At 44.2% G+C, this 15,458-nt stretch overlaps 1 protein-coding gene across 1 annotated transcript in view; it reads right to left on the bottom strand.

The window, feature by feature from the left end:
• Positions 1-11,776, bottom strand: part of TNKS1BP1 (tankyrase 1 binding protein 1) — a 164,283-nt gene extending 152,507 nt beyond the window's left edge. The window contains exon 1 of the mRNA XM_073596993.1: positions 11,753-11,776. The gene's annotated coding sequence lies outside the window, so the exon portion shown is untranslated. The remainder of the gene's footprint in view (positions 1-11,752) is intronic.
• Between the last annotated feature and the right edge of the window lie 3,682 nt (positions 11,777-15,458).

The raw sequence follows: 15,458 nt of genomic DNA, 5'->3' as shown, positions 1-15,458 counted from the left end.
AAGTACGGGCGCTGCAGAAGCGGTGGGTTCCCAATTAGGATTGGCGAATGCAGCAGGAAGGGCATTATGGGCACGACGGGCCTGTGTTTGTCTTCTTGGTGGCAGCGGGACACTACTTGTGCTTGCCACCTCACCAGCTTGAACTGCACTTATGGGACTCGCCACGTCACCAAGTGTTACTGCAGTGCTGGTTTGACTACGACCGGGGTGTACTAGGCCGCTGGCGCTTGCCAGTTCAATAAAAAGCTACCAAAAAAACTGTTAGCGATCGCAGGGATCAGGCCTGACTCTGCGAATGCTGCAGTTATGCGTTAAGTGTTTTGTAAGTGACAGTGATCGATCGATACTGCACTTGGGTGGGCTGGGCCGGGCGGAGGGGCAAAATGCAGATGCTAGCAGGTATCTGGGCTGATCCCGCTAACACTGCGTTTTTGGGAACCCTAAACTGCTGGGGACGCTAGTATAGATCTGATCGGATCAGATATTGATCCGTTCAGATACTATACCACTAAGGGAGCTGTACGGTGCGTGCGTGGGTGTTAGCGCTACTGGCGCTAACCTGACGCTGCCTGGGGCTGGTGCTTGCCAGTTCACCAAAATGCTACCAAAAAAACTGTTAGTGATCGCAGGGATCAGGCCTGACTCTGCGAACGCTGCAGTTATGCGTTAAGTGTTTTGTAAGTGACAGTGATCGATCGATACTGCACTTGGGCTGGGCCGGGCGGAGGGGCAAAATGCAGGTGCTAGCAGGTATCTGGGCTGATCCCGCTAACACTGCGTTTTTGGGAACCCTAAACTGCTGGGGACGCTAGTATAGATCTGATCGGATCAGATATTGATCCGTTCAGATACTATACCACTAAGGGAGCTGTACGGTGCGTGCGTGGGTGTTAGCGCCCCCTGATGAAGACACGTGACTCCCTGTGTCGAAGACGCGTAGGGGAGGGGCCAGGACGGAGCGATCAGCACAGAGCTGGGTTGTGGAGCTCTCACACCCTGCAGCACGCCGCACAGCCGCTTTTTCCTATGTTATGTTTGGTGCACATGAGCACCTTATAAATGTGAGTACCCCATGTGGGGATTGGATGTGATTTTAATAAAAGTATCCTACGGTATTATACTATATTAGCCTTTTTCTTTTATATGGTCTGATGTGAGTGGAGCCATAAAGAATCTAGTGTGGGAATCAGCTGTACCTAATACTGAGCCCAGGGGTGGCTCCAAAAGCGTGTATTGACACAATTAAAACCTGTGTCACACGCTCCAAGGTGAGCGCAATCACATTGGGGGTCACCAAGGCACTTCACAGCATGTTTTTCTTTGGGCACGTTTGATTCAAAACCGGAACTTTTTCTTTGAACCATCACCATTACACTGACTTTTATTTGAACTTGGTCACTTTATGTTACTGGATTGGAAGATTCTTTCACGGATGTGATTTGAACACTTTTATTAGGGCGATTATTTCAATTCGCCCATGCATGTGATTGATTTACTCTGTTTGTGTTTTACGAATATATATATTGTTTTATTTAATTTTTTTTCTTTTTCATTTTAATCACAGTGGATCTACATATGTGTAACATTTTTTAGCATATACACCTTATTAGGAATGATTATATTTTAATCACTGTGGATTGTATATTTATCTTATTACGTTTTTCTATGCACATTGCACTTTGTGTTTTATTGCACTAGTTATTTTTTAGTGTGTTTGGTCATAGGATTCACACAGCAGGTGATCTTAGTAAGTGATCAGAGCTTTAGGACTCACACAGCAGGTGATCTTAGTAAGTGATCAGAGCTGTAGGCTCTATTTGATTTGCACGCTTTATTATCTATGATTTGTACTTAGATTTACAGTTATTCAGTTACACCCCTAGGCGCGGCGCATTTTTTTCATATATCATTTATCGCACGGTCATGAATACGTGATCTGCGCCTGCAGCCGGGTAGCTGTTTGGTTGAATTTCCATTAAGGCACTGGATAATTGTGGCTCGCAGGATTTTTTTCCATAATTCTACCAAAAAAACTGTTAGTGATCGCAGGGATCAGGCCTGACTCTGCGAACGCTGCAGTTATGCGTTTAGTGTTTTGTAAGTGCCAGTGATCGATCGATACTGCACTTGGGCTGGGCCGGGCGGAGGGGCAAAATGCAGGTGCTAGCAGGTATCTGGGCTGATCCCGCTAACACTGCGTTTTTGGGAACCCTAAACTGCTGGGGACGCTAGTATAGATCTGATCGGATCAGATATTGATCCGTTCAGATACTATACCACTAAGGGAGCTGTACGGTGCGTGCGTGGGTGTTAGTGCTACTGGCGCTAACCTGACGCTGCCTGGGGCTGGTGCTTGCCAGTTCACCAAAATGCTACCAAAAAAACTGTTAGTGATCGCAGGGATCAGGCCTGACTCTGCGAACGCTGCAGTTATGCGTTTAGTGTTTTGTAAGTGACAGTGATCGATCGATACTGCACTTGGGCTGGGCCGGGCGGAGGGGCAAAACGCAGGTGCTAGCAGGTATCTGGGCTGATCCCGCTAACACTGTGTTTTTGGGAACCCTAAACTGCTGGGGACGCTAGTATAGATCTGATCGGATCAGATATTGATCCGATCAGATACTATACCACTAAGGGAGGCGTATGCTGCGTGCGTGGGTGTTAGCGGTACTGTCGCTAATCTGACGCTGCCTGGGGCGACGCATATCACCGCCGGGCGATCAGGGGGCTAAACCTTTATTCGGTAATAAACGGCGGGTGCCCTGACACTATAAAAAATAAAAAAACTAACCAGCGTCACCCGTAACAGTTATACGGTGATCAGTGGTGAAAGGGTTAACTAGGGGGCCATCAAGGGGTTAAAACATTTATTCGGTAGTATATGGGGGTCCCTGTCGCTATAAAACGCTGACGGCGAACCTAAATATTTAGGTCCCTAACTAGCGTCACCAGCGACACTAATACAGCGATCAGAAAAATGATCGCTTAGCGACACTGGTGACAGGGGGTGATCAAGGGGTTAAAACTTTGTTAGGGGGGGTTAGGGGGGTATCCTAGACCTACAGGGGGGTAATACTAACTGTCCTAACACTGTAACTGTCACAAACTGACACCAATGCAGTAATCAGAAAAAAAAATAAAAATACTGCTGGTGTCAGTTTGTGACAGGGGGGGGGTGATTGGGGGGGGATCGGGGTGTTTAGTGTGTCTGGCATGTTCTACTGTGTGTGTGTGTGTTGTGCACTCACATACCTGTCTTCTCTCCTCGGGCCGGAACGGAAATTACCGAGCCGAGGAGAGATGACATCATTTCCTTTGCTGCTGTTTAGCATACAGCAGCAAAGGAATGATGTGATTGGCCGGCGGCGATCGCGAGGGGGGGGCCACGAACGGATGGCCTCCCCCTCACCTCTGATCGTCGCTGGACAAAAGACGACCGCCTCGGGCACCGGGGGGGGTCCGATCGGACCCCCCACCCGCGGAAGGCAAATCACGTATATGTACGTGATTTTGCCTGTCCGTGCCACCTTGCCGACGTAAATCGGCGTGAGGCGGTCGTCAAGTAGTTAACAGACAAGGAAATTCCACTTTCTGGAGATTTTAGTCGACCAAAATGTTATTGGAAATTTTAGTCAATTAAATATGACTAAAACTAAAACAATTCAGATGACTAAAATATGACTAAAACCATAGCTCCCAACTGCCCCTGATTTCGAGGAACTGTCCCTGATTTGGAACAATATCTCTCTGTCCCTCTTACCTCCTCATTTGTCCCTCATTTTGGTCTGATCTATATAGTTGTATATAAAATGCACTTTTTATCTATCAAAAAGTGTTTTCAAGTGCTAAACCTTTCTGATTTCTAAATTGCTGCATTTGTAAATTCCAAAAGTCAATATAAAGGAATAGTAGTGGTAAAAAAGCACTTGGGGGTTTAACCAATCTTGTTTTTTTGTACAATTCTCCTTTAAGAGGGCATGGCAAGGGGTGTGTCCTATGCCTGCATACTTTTGCTGATAGGTGTCCCTCATTCCCATCTCAAAAACTTGGAGGTATGCTAAAACACAAATGGCATTTTAGTCAAAAGACTATGACTAAAACTAAATTGAATAGTATAACCTCAAAATTAACAGTGAAGTGAAGGGATATCTCTCCAATTGGGCCAGATGACTGGGGTTCTAATCATCCATTACTATATCCAAAATGAAAAAAAAAATTGCATTCAGTTTTACTTTAGGACCCTATCTTTTTTATTTTGTTGTCTGTGCTTGTCAGGGAGATTTCTCTTAACTTCCTGTCCCAGAGATACAACTGGACATAAGAGAAAATCTCTGCAACATGAGAGGAATCTCCTTTAAGTCTTTAAGTTCACATCTATGCGGCTGCACGTTTTCAGGCACGTTTTGCGTTTATAAACCAGCGTTTATGCGGTTTTGCATGCAGTTTTCATGCATTTTGCATTTTCTGTTGTCTCTCTCTCTTTAACCGCTTAAGGACCAGCCACCACAGTTGTACTGCGGCAGGTTGGCTCCCCTGCGCGAATCGGCGTCATGGTATGTTGGGCGCTTTAAGAGCTCTAGGGGGCGCATGTGCGCCCGCAGTGTGATGATGGAGCCTGATGGCTGCGATGTCTGCCAGGCACCCGCGATCGCTCCTGAGAGAGACAGAACAGAGATCTGTCAATATAAACAGACATCTCTATTCTGTCAGAAGAGAGGAGACAGATCTGTGGTGCTACTGATTAGGAACAGTGATCGGTCTCCTCCTCCAGGCAGTCCGATCCCTCCACAGTTAGAAACACTCCCTAGGACACACATTTAACCCCTTGATCTCCCCCTAGTGTTAACCCCTTCCCTGCCAATTACATTTATCAAGTAGTCAGTGGCTATTTTTAGCTCTGATCGCTGTATAAATGTCAATGGTCCCAAAAAAAGTGTCAAAAGTGTCCAATCTGTCTGCCGCAATGTCGCAGTCTCACTAAAAATCGCTGATCACCGCCATTACTAGTAAAAAAAAAACAAATTTATAATAAAAATGCCATAAATCTATCCCCTATTTTGTAGACGCTATAACTTTTGCACCAATCAATATACGCTTATTGTGATTTTTCTTTTACCGAAAATATGTACAATACATATTGGTCTAAACTGAGGAAGAATTTTTTTTGGGATATTTATTAGAGCAAAATGTAAAAAATAGTTGTTTTTTTTTTAAATTGTCGGTCTTTTTTTGTTTATAGCGCCTAAAATAAAAACCGCAGAGGTGATCAAATATCACCAAAAGAAAGCTCTATTTGTGGGAAAAAAAAGGACATAAATTTTGTTTGGGTACAACGTTGCACGACCGTGCAATTGTCAGTTAAACTGATGCAGTGCTGTATCACAAAAAATGGCCTGGTCATTAAGGGGGCAAATCCTTCCAGTCCTTAAGTGGTTAAATGCACTGTAAACACACTGGATATAGCTGATTGCTAAGGAGGGCGCTGGAAAGCCGTCCGCCGCATCCTTAACAGCTGATGAGTCATCAGCTGTCACAGGGTTCCCCGCTGACAGCTGAATGTAAACAAAAATAAAAATCGCCGGCAAAAAAGTGGCATGGGGTCCCTGCCCCAGGTCTATACCAGGCCCTTCAGGTCTAGTATGGTCCCTGCCAAATTTAAAAAAAAAAGGTCCAATCCAATCTATACCAGACCCTTATCCTCCTCTTCGCCGCCGCTGTCGTCTTCATTAGTAGGTAACTGGTGGAAATGAAGAAGACGACACCGGGGGACGACGGCTTCGGGAGAAGAAAGCATCGAGGAGAAGATGGCAGCGGAAGAAGACAACGGCACTAGGAGAGACAGCGGCAGGAGAAGACAGCTCAGAGCTATTTTATTAATAAGGGACTTGACAAAAATGTATATACAGGTGATAGCTGTCTGATCTATATGCTTCAGCTAAACTGGTGATATTTCCATTTCTATAAGGCGCCTACATACAATTCTGACCTGGGCTTCTCATGGAAACAATTAGAATGGTTAGAAAACCTAGTTCAATTGCTGTTGTTTTCCTTCTAATAACCTAGTGGTGGAGGTGATAGCTCTCAGTGGTCTGCAGTGACTGACTCTGCACCTGCTCCCTTCCTTACATGTCAGAACTCTAAGAACCTGCTTGTGTTTAGGAATGGGCTCAGGCATGTTCAGGATCCCACCTGTCCAATCCCGCCAGGAAGCCGACACTGCACACCACTGATCACAGGCAGTGAGACATTTCCCGATCCGCAGCTGCACAGATCGGGAAATGTCTCACTGCCTGTGATCAGTGGTGTGCAGTGTCGGCTTCCTAGTGGGATCGGGCAGGTGGGATCCAAACACACCCGAGCCCATTTTACTTGTGTTTAAGACTGCAGGTTACAGTATGCATATTCCAGGTGCATTTTGTGTTTTTCAATACACATTTTTGATCCATTGAAGTCTATAGAACCAAAAAAAAAAAACTGAAAAAAAGTCCCTGGCCCTTTCCATAAAATGCACAGATGTAAACGTGACCCATAGGAAACCGTGTTAACTGGACTGTCGTGTGTTTCTGCAAAACTGAAAACGCACTAAAAAATGCATAGGTATGAACCAGGCCTTAATCCCTCACTAACAGATTCAAGTGCCTGAGGTCATTCAGACCATGCCTGTGCACCTCCTATAATATCATATCATATCGGGGGTCAGGTAACCTACAGATCTGAAGTGGGGATCCACAGTTGTTCATAGTAATCAAGGTGCCTCAATACACCTTTGGAACATGACTGGGAATGGCCAATATAATTGGTTTCTAAAATGGTGAGACCCATTGCTCTGTATAAATGTAAAGTTGTGTAGTCCTCCGCTATTTAAAACCTTTACGTGGCCTTCTAATACATTGTGTGTGGTCATTGTTGAGGTTGCTTTAGGGTGTGGCTGCAGTGTTTATTGTGTTAAAGAAACCTTTGTACTATGTACAGGCATACCCCGCTTTAAGTACACTTACTTTACGTACATTCGCAAGTATAGATATACCCGGCAAGTACAGACATTCCCGCAACCGCAGTATGGCCTGAAAGAGGCGGAGCTGCTGCTTGGAGTTGTCGCCAGTGAAGAGGCTGCAAGTCAAGAGGCAAAGTTCCACAGCCAGCTCAGAGTTGCCCGCCAGCCAGCCCAAAGTTGCACGCCAGCCATGCCCGCCAGCCAGCCAGCCCAGAGTTGCTGCCTAAACATAAGTGAATTACTGTACAGTACTATAAACTTCACTCCCTGACCCCCCCCCCCCCCAACTACAGCCCATGGCCCTCCACTATAGGCCCTAATCCCCCCACCACAGCCCCTGACCCCCTCTACAGCCCCTGACACCCCCACTACAGCCCCTGACCCCCAGAAGTGAAAAATTTTACATACATGCTCTGGTCCCATTGTGTACTTAAAAGTGGGGTATACCTGTATATGTATTAATGCATGAATTGACACTCTTCTGCTTCAGGACACTTTACTTGCATTTTTTTTTTCTAAGAAAGAACCTAGCCTCACCTTGCAGTCTCATAGGCCACAATGACACAAAATTCCATACCTGGAATTTCTCTTTAAGTGAAACAAAAACCATGAACAACAGTACAAATGCTGGAAAGGTATCAACTGCCAATAAAGCTGTGATGACCACGTAGATAATCAGGGCAGATGGATGAAGAACTTTTTGGGAGGCTGGAGTTTTGAAAGTCAGTACCTGTACACCAATTCTGTGTTAAATAGAGCTATCTAGCCCAACCATCCAATGCTTAATCCAATCAGGCAAATGTTTAGAAGTAAACATCTTTGTCATGAGATGTTTTATGTTAGATTTTGAAAGAAGCTGGACGCCAGCAGTAGGAAGGTGCCGGAGGCCATGTTGGTAAATCCCACACTACTCAGCGCTAAACCTTTAGGCTCTCAAAAGTAAACATGCAAATAGCATCACAAATGTTAACATATTAGATTTATTTTTTATACGCTCACTTTATTGCTAAAATTGCTAAAATTACTCTTAAATTCAAGACGTATCTGGGTGTAGTAACATGTTCGCTACCTTCTTCTGCCTGCAGGTGTTCTGTCAGATTAGCAACCCTGGTAGCTGAGGAACGCATGCGCAAACGAAACATCACTTCCGTTACCTAATCTGACGGGTCGCCGATTCTGACGGAACACCATCCATTGGCTCTTGCTGCTGTCAGCCAAATCCTGTAATGGGGGGGGGGGGGAGTCGGAGGAGGAGCCGCCAGGAGTGCGGGGTACCCAAAAAGAAGAGGTTCAGGGCCTCTCTGTGCAATGGAATTGGTAAGTATACACTGTTTTTGCTATTAAATAAAAAAAATACTTTACTATCACTTTTAAAACAGAACTTTACCCAAAAGGTGAAGGTAACTGCTGACTTTTATTTTTTGGGGGAGGACTAAAGATCCTCTTTAAGATTAGCTAGGAATTTTACTTTATGTTGTTTGTAACATGTCCCTGCAATCCATCGGACGATTCAGACCACATGTTAACTCTAGTTCTGCTGAGAATGTGTCTGCTCCGTCCTGTGTTATGTAGGAAACTTGTGACTTTAGTTGTGTAAATGTTAATGCAGGCCTGGCCTGACTCCAGCACTGGGTGTACAAGGCCAAGCCTAGTCTCCCCGTGTCATGATCTGTACTTGATAGAATGTTCCAAAGTACAACAAAATCCTCCCGGGAAATAAAAGGAGCAGCCAAGGATTGAGCAATTAGCATTAGATGCCAAACAGAAACTGTGACAGGGAGGGAGACACGCCCAGCATCGCACCCACAGAAAGCAAGCTGAAATGCACTCCCATCGCCTTGCACAATTGTTCAAACAAGAACAAAGTTATGCAAAAAAAAAAAAACAAACAGACACAAACTGATACAAAGCAAACACTGGTTATTAGATATGTAGTGTTCTTGAATGCTAATCTGAGCCCTGCTAGTGGTAATCAATAGTGAGCATTGGGTAAGTCATGGAAATCTACCAGTGTGCTGGAAATCTGTGCAGCCAATATCTTTTTCCACGAACAATCAAATAATATCAATTGCTAAGGCTGCAACTTTAAAGCTGAACTGTACCCTTGAAAATAAAAATGTTCTAGTAATAAGCATGTTTTTTTTTTTTTTTTTATGTAGAAATGAATAAGTCTCTTTTGCCAAAAAATAAATAAAAAATGATTTCCTTTTTTACGAAGAACTTGTTTTCCACTAATACTGCATATAGTGTGTAGTGTACTCACCTGGCTTCTCTCAGATGGAGCCTTGTGCCAGCATGGTAACTTAAAGTGATACCAAACAATATGCTTATTCTCTAACAGCCCTGTTATCTGTTTTTCATTAAATCGTATCTCTTTCAGACAGGATGGGAGGTAAAAACAGGAGACTGAGCCGTGGGCTGCTGCATTTTTAACTCGGGATACAGAGTTTGACAAGCGCCACCACATGTCAAACTTGCCCACTGAGTTCAATGGGGCTGTGCTGCACCCGTGTGCAATGTACTCGATTGCGACATGGTAGTGTGGCATTATAGGGTTAAATCAGAAAATTTATAACCTCCTCACTGCCTGTCAAATGCCTTCTGAAAAGAGACCCAAATGTAGATTGCCCTTCAGAGGTCACCACACCCTACTGCGAGTGTGAAAGAACTCTTATGCCGTGTACACACGAGTATGGCAGACTTTGTCCGGCGAACTTTTCGATGGACTTTACGACAGACTTTCCCAATGAACGGACTTGCCTACACACAATCAACCAAAGTCCAACGGATTCGTACGTGATGACGTACGACCGGACTAAAACAAGGAAGTTCATAGCCAGTAGCCAATAGCTGCCCTAGTGTTCATTTTTGTCCATCGGACTAGCATACAGACGAGCGGACTTTTTGACCGGACTCGAGTCCGTCGGACAGATTTGAAACATGTTTCAAATCTAAGTCCGTCAAACTTTGGAGAAAAAAAAAGTCCGCTGGAGCCCACACACGATCGAATTGTTTGACGAAATCCTGTACGCCGGACCAAGTATGCCGTAAAGTCCGATCGTGTGTACGCGGCATTACACTGTGTCATTCTGCCTCCTTGTAAGGTCCTCTGTAAGCTTTTGAACCTCTCTTTTTCCCCACTCATTTCCGTTTGTTTTCTGAAGGCCAATCTCAACTCCAGCCCTCAAGTACCCCCAACGGGTCATGTTTTCATGATTTCCCTTAGATGAAACAGCTTTGGTAATTACTAAGGCAGTGAAACTGATCAAATCATCTGTGCAAAATAATGGAAAGCATGAAAACATGACCTGTTGGGGGTACTTGAGGACTGGACTTGAGAAACATTGGTTTGGAACAAGCAGTGCATGTTATTTGTGGTCATGTGCACTGCTTTATACACACTACAAATCCCATAGCTCATAATTCATCTCAGGAGCGAGCAAGAGAAGGCTACATTCCTACACTACAGTGCAATAGCAGGTAATTTCTTTAGTTAAAGTGGAATTCGAGCTTAACACTGTCACTAACTATTCTTAAAAATGCTCCCTCCCACACCTCCTACCTATCATGCCTACCCTGTGTACAAAGGATCTGTATACTTACCGTATATACTCGAGTATAAGCCGAGTTTTTCAGCCCATTTTTTAGGCTGAAAAACTCCCCCTCGACTTATACTTGAGTGAGCCGTACTTTTTATTACTAAAACAGCATGTGTCTCCCGCAGTGTAATGTATTCTATCCAGCCGTCCATTGAAACAAAGCCCGCCCCGCCTCCTCCTCGTCTGTGATAGGCGGAACACTGATACAGTTTCCCAGCATCGTATCAGTGTTCCTCTATCACGGACGGATGAGGAGGAGGCGGGGCGGGCTTTGTTTCAATGGGCAGCTGAACAGAATGCATTACACAGCGGGAGACACCTTTCATTACTAAAACAGCATGTCTCCCGCTGTGTAATGCATTCTGTTCAGCCGTCCATTGAAACAAAGCCCGCCCCGCCGTCTCCTCGTCTGTCCGTGATAGATGAACACTGATACGATGCTGGGAAACTGTATCAGTGTTCCGCCTATCACAGACGAGGAGGAGGCGAGGCGGGCTTTGTTTCAATGGACGGCTGGACAGAATGCGTTACACAGCGGGAGACACTCTGTTTTAGTAATAAAAGGTACGGCTGCAACTGGGCACAGTGTACACAAAAGGAAGCAGAAGAGAATTCTGCAAAGCAGTTCTTCAACAAGGACCAACTAACATGTTTAATAACAAGTCTTTATTAGTTATCAAAGATTAAAACAAAAGTAGAAAAGAGGCAACAATGTTGCAGATAACTCTTCCACATCAAATTACAACTACCAACAACATATGGTTAAAATAAGACTGACGTCTTAGGGGACTTGGGTGGCCACCGAACCTAATACACACATCTCACACAAACATCAACCATACACATGCAGACAAAGATCTTAGACCCGGGTCCGATGCATATTCATTAGTCCAGAAAGGCTCCAATTTAAACGGACATAGTGAAGACATCAAATGGGCTGGTGATATAAGTAGTTGCCTGCATGAGTTGGGTTTATAAGATGGATACAAAGTCCACTTGCAAGTGTTTATTCCCGGCTAGATATATGCATAATGCGGTGCTGATGTTTACAGACAAGAAGCAAATAGTAATCTGGAAATTCAAGTATCCCCAGTACAATTTAAATGTCACTGATCCTAGTACATTCGTTCCCCAATAGTGGGATATATTTAAAGCTCACCATTAAGGACTCCTATATTGGTTGATCCTCACTCCCTCAGACTCCCGTCCATTCGCGGTCTCCTCACTTGGAAGGAATACACGCTGACAAACAATGCTCTTGCATCTGTGTTAATTGATTCAGACTCACAGCGTACGGTGAGCGGCAAAGTTCATGTCTTCTGGGCACAGTGTGACTGCAACTGGGCACAGTGTGACTGCAACTGGGCACAGTGAGGCTGCAACTGGGCACAGTGTGACAACTGGGCATAGTGTGACTACAACTGGGCACAGTGAGGCTGCAGATGGGCACAGTGAGGCTATAGATGGGCATTGGTTACCGGTAGCTGCTGCATTTTCCCACCCTCGGCTTATACTCGAGTCAATATGTTTTCCCAGTTTTTCGTGGTAAAATTAGGTGCCTTCGGCTTATATTCGGGTCGATTTATACTTGAGTATATACGGTACCTTTTAAAGTATGCTCCGCTCTGCTCACATGATTCCGCAGCTCCCTTCCCCTGCATCAGTGAGCGGGTGCTGCAGGGGAGAGGAGGGAGAGCTGTCAACAGCTGGGCCATGGTGGTTTATGGGTGACATCGCAGCTCCTGGAATTTCCAGATGTTGTCAAGAGCTCTATGCCACAGAGGAGCCAGAGCTGGATCAGTTTAAATAAGGATTGTACACAGATCTTTTTTTACAAAAATACAAGGGGGCACACTTTACGTCTGAAGGAAAGGAGATTTAATCTCTTAACACAAGAAAGGCTTCTTCACAGTGAAAATGTGGAATAGTTCTGTCCAGCTCAGTAGATTTAAAAAAGGCCTGGATTATTTCCTAAATGTACATAACATTACTGGATACTAACATTTATAGGTAAAGTTGAGCCAGGGATCATCCGATTGCCTCTCGGGGGATCAGGAAGAATTTTTTTTCCCTGCTGGAGCAAGTTGGATCATGCTTTGCTGGGGTTTTTTGCCTTTCTCTGGATCAACTGTGGGTATGTGATTGTGTATATAGGATTATAAAAAAAAGAAAATGTTTTGTTTTGTTTTGTTTTGTTTTCCCCTTTTTTTTGGTTGAACTAGATGGACTTTGTGTTTTTTTTCAACCAGGCTAACTATGTAACTATGTACTTGAATACTGAAACTTTTTTTTTTAATGTCACTTTAATTGCATATGCACAGGAGCTGTATTACTGGCCTTATTGATGATTGAAGTGGTGCCAGCCTTGGGTATATGGCCTTGTATGTAAGTACTGCTCAGATGTGTATTTTGGCTTTTCCATAATTTTGACAGTCTGCTGGCAGAGGGCTGTAAACACCACCTGTGTCTTCTGGATGCAGAAAAACACCCAGTTTCTACATCGTAGAGGTGAATATGCCTGGGTGTGTGAGGCCAAAAAGTTTTTAGGATACAAAAGAAGACTTTTTTTGCATGGAATCTATTGTTTGTGTGCCCTGACATGATATATTTGTTACACTGGCCATAGATGGATTGTTTTTTTCTCTATTAGCCAGCGGGCTGATGGAGAAAAATGAATGGATTCCCCCATTCACACAAGCCAGGTAGATGGCGGAATCCTCCCCACTGGGCTATTGTATTCTGACAGCAGGAACTCCTCCCGTGTCAGAATACACTGATTAGAGCTGAAGCCCATAGGCTGATGGCACTGATCAAGTGAAAAATTTCCAACAGTCCTGCTTGAAAGAAGCTGATCGTTAGCTTGATCTTTCAAGCGGGAAAAGCCATAGATGTATTTATCGGTAACATTCATGGTACGTATGCCAGAGATTAAGTTGGGGGTCCATTGTACATGTGATGTTTTATTCAACACATGAGAAAATACAACCTACAGAGCTTGACAATCATCTTGCAAATATGTGTATCTTTAATTTTGTTGAAAGGGGACATGTGTTAGAGTGATGGATTTTCCTTTAAATTATTTTGGTAACAGCCTTCAGTTACGCACTATTATACAGAAGCATAATTTAAGAGATTTAAAGTCTATACAAATAAAATAAGTCTTCAAACTGCTACTTCCATTCAAGAAACCCTGCAAATGTCTTTGGGCCCATTCAGATCTTTACGCTGTGTTGCATTAACTAACATACCTTAAATTACGATATCTTGCACAGCAAAATGTATTCTGTTAAGGCATCTCATTAATTTGATTGGGCTGTCAATGCCCCACAACCCAAGAAGAATTGAACACGCACCTTATGCGCATTACCTTATTTTGGACTTGCTTTGTATTAGGTATTTGGGGTTTCATTGAAAAATGAATTGCATCAGAGTACAACATATGTTTTTATCATGTGTTACTGGTGTAGAGCATAGAAATCTTCTACTCAGTGATGACTGGTCCTCCTCCTGCTGCAAAGCTTCTAGCACTGGAAGAGTTAAAAGCTCTGAGTCTTCTGTGAGCTGCTGTGAAAAAGATCTGATAGGGACCCACCTACTCCATTGCACAAAGTCCATGCATTGATTAGACTGTACGCCACACAATCTGTGAATGGAGGAGAGAATCCTATCATTCATCATACCCCCAATTACAGATCATGTTACACGCAGCATAATGACCCCCATCATAACATAACCACCCCCATCAAATCATTCTTTGCAGCTATTACCTTTTGTACCACCACCCCCTCCCTTTAGAATGTAAGCTCTACGAGCAGTGCCCTCCTGTACCTTTTGTATTGAACTGTACTGTAATTGTGTTGTCCCCCCTTATACATTGTAAAGTGATGCGTAAACTGTTGGCGCTATATAAATCTTGTATAATAATAATAATAATAATAATGATGTGACTGGTGGGCCCACCCAGTTGTGTGACAATAGCAAAACACCCAGTTGTGTGACAATATCAAAATAATATTCGCTATTGTCTTCCTGATTCTCCTCCCGACCAATCCAGAAGCTTGTCCTGAGATCCGTCACCCAATTGGCCTAGAGGAGAAGCGATCCTATTGGCCGCTATGGAAGATAAGGGTAGAGATGCACGGCGGAAGCCACCGTGATGCCGAGGTGGAGGAGACGCAGGGGAAGCCACCACCCGGAGGAAGCGCTGCCCTGCCCGCGACCTAGATGGGGTAAGTGCGGGGCTGGTGACCGACTGGGGAAGGGGGGTTTGGTGACCCAACTGACTGGGGGGGAGTGGCTGTGGGTGCATTGTTTGCTGCCCCCCAACAAATATTCCACCAGCCGCCACTGCTACATCATCACTGTTTGGAGGCAGCAAGGTACCAAGGGACACGTAGTCCCTAGAATTTGAAAGTAACTTGAAGGAATGAGCAGAGGGGAAGCCACAAAGCATGCAGAGAGTTCAGGATGTCGTGGAAAGAGATGACCAGCAGACAACTCACTACACAAATGGAGAATTTTCAAGTAAGCTTATATTGGATTGTCAAAAACAACTATTGTTTGGATGACTATAGCGGGAAACGTTTGCCTTGCAAGGGCTCTTTTACACCACAACCTCTGCGTTCAGTATGCATTTCTGCATGCAATTTTTTTTTGTTTAATTATTTACAGTGCATTTATGTGCATTCTGTAAGTTGGCACACAAAGCACCTCAATGGTTTAAACTAGGCTCACTAAAATACATGTATTTTTCTTGCATATGCGTTCGAGTTTCACTGCATCTAGTGTAAACAAGCCCTTAACTTTAAGGCATGTGATTGGTTAGTGGTTTTAGTTTGCATGAATTCATTTTTGTTTTTCTTTCG

The sequence above is a fragment of the Aquarana catesbeiana genome, linkage group LG08, assembly GCF_042186555.1.
Source record: "Aquarana catesbeiana isolate 2022-GZ linkage group LG08, ASM4218655v1, whole genome shotgun sequence".
Classification (NCBI taxonomy): Eukaryota; Metazoa; Chordata; class Amphibia; order Anura; family Ranidae; genus Aquarana; species Aquarana catesbeiana.
The sequence above is the reverse complement of the archived record's forward strand: the minus strand, read 5'-3'. Positions and strand labels throughout refer to the sequence as shown.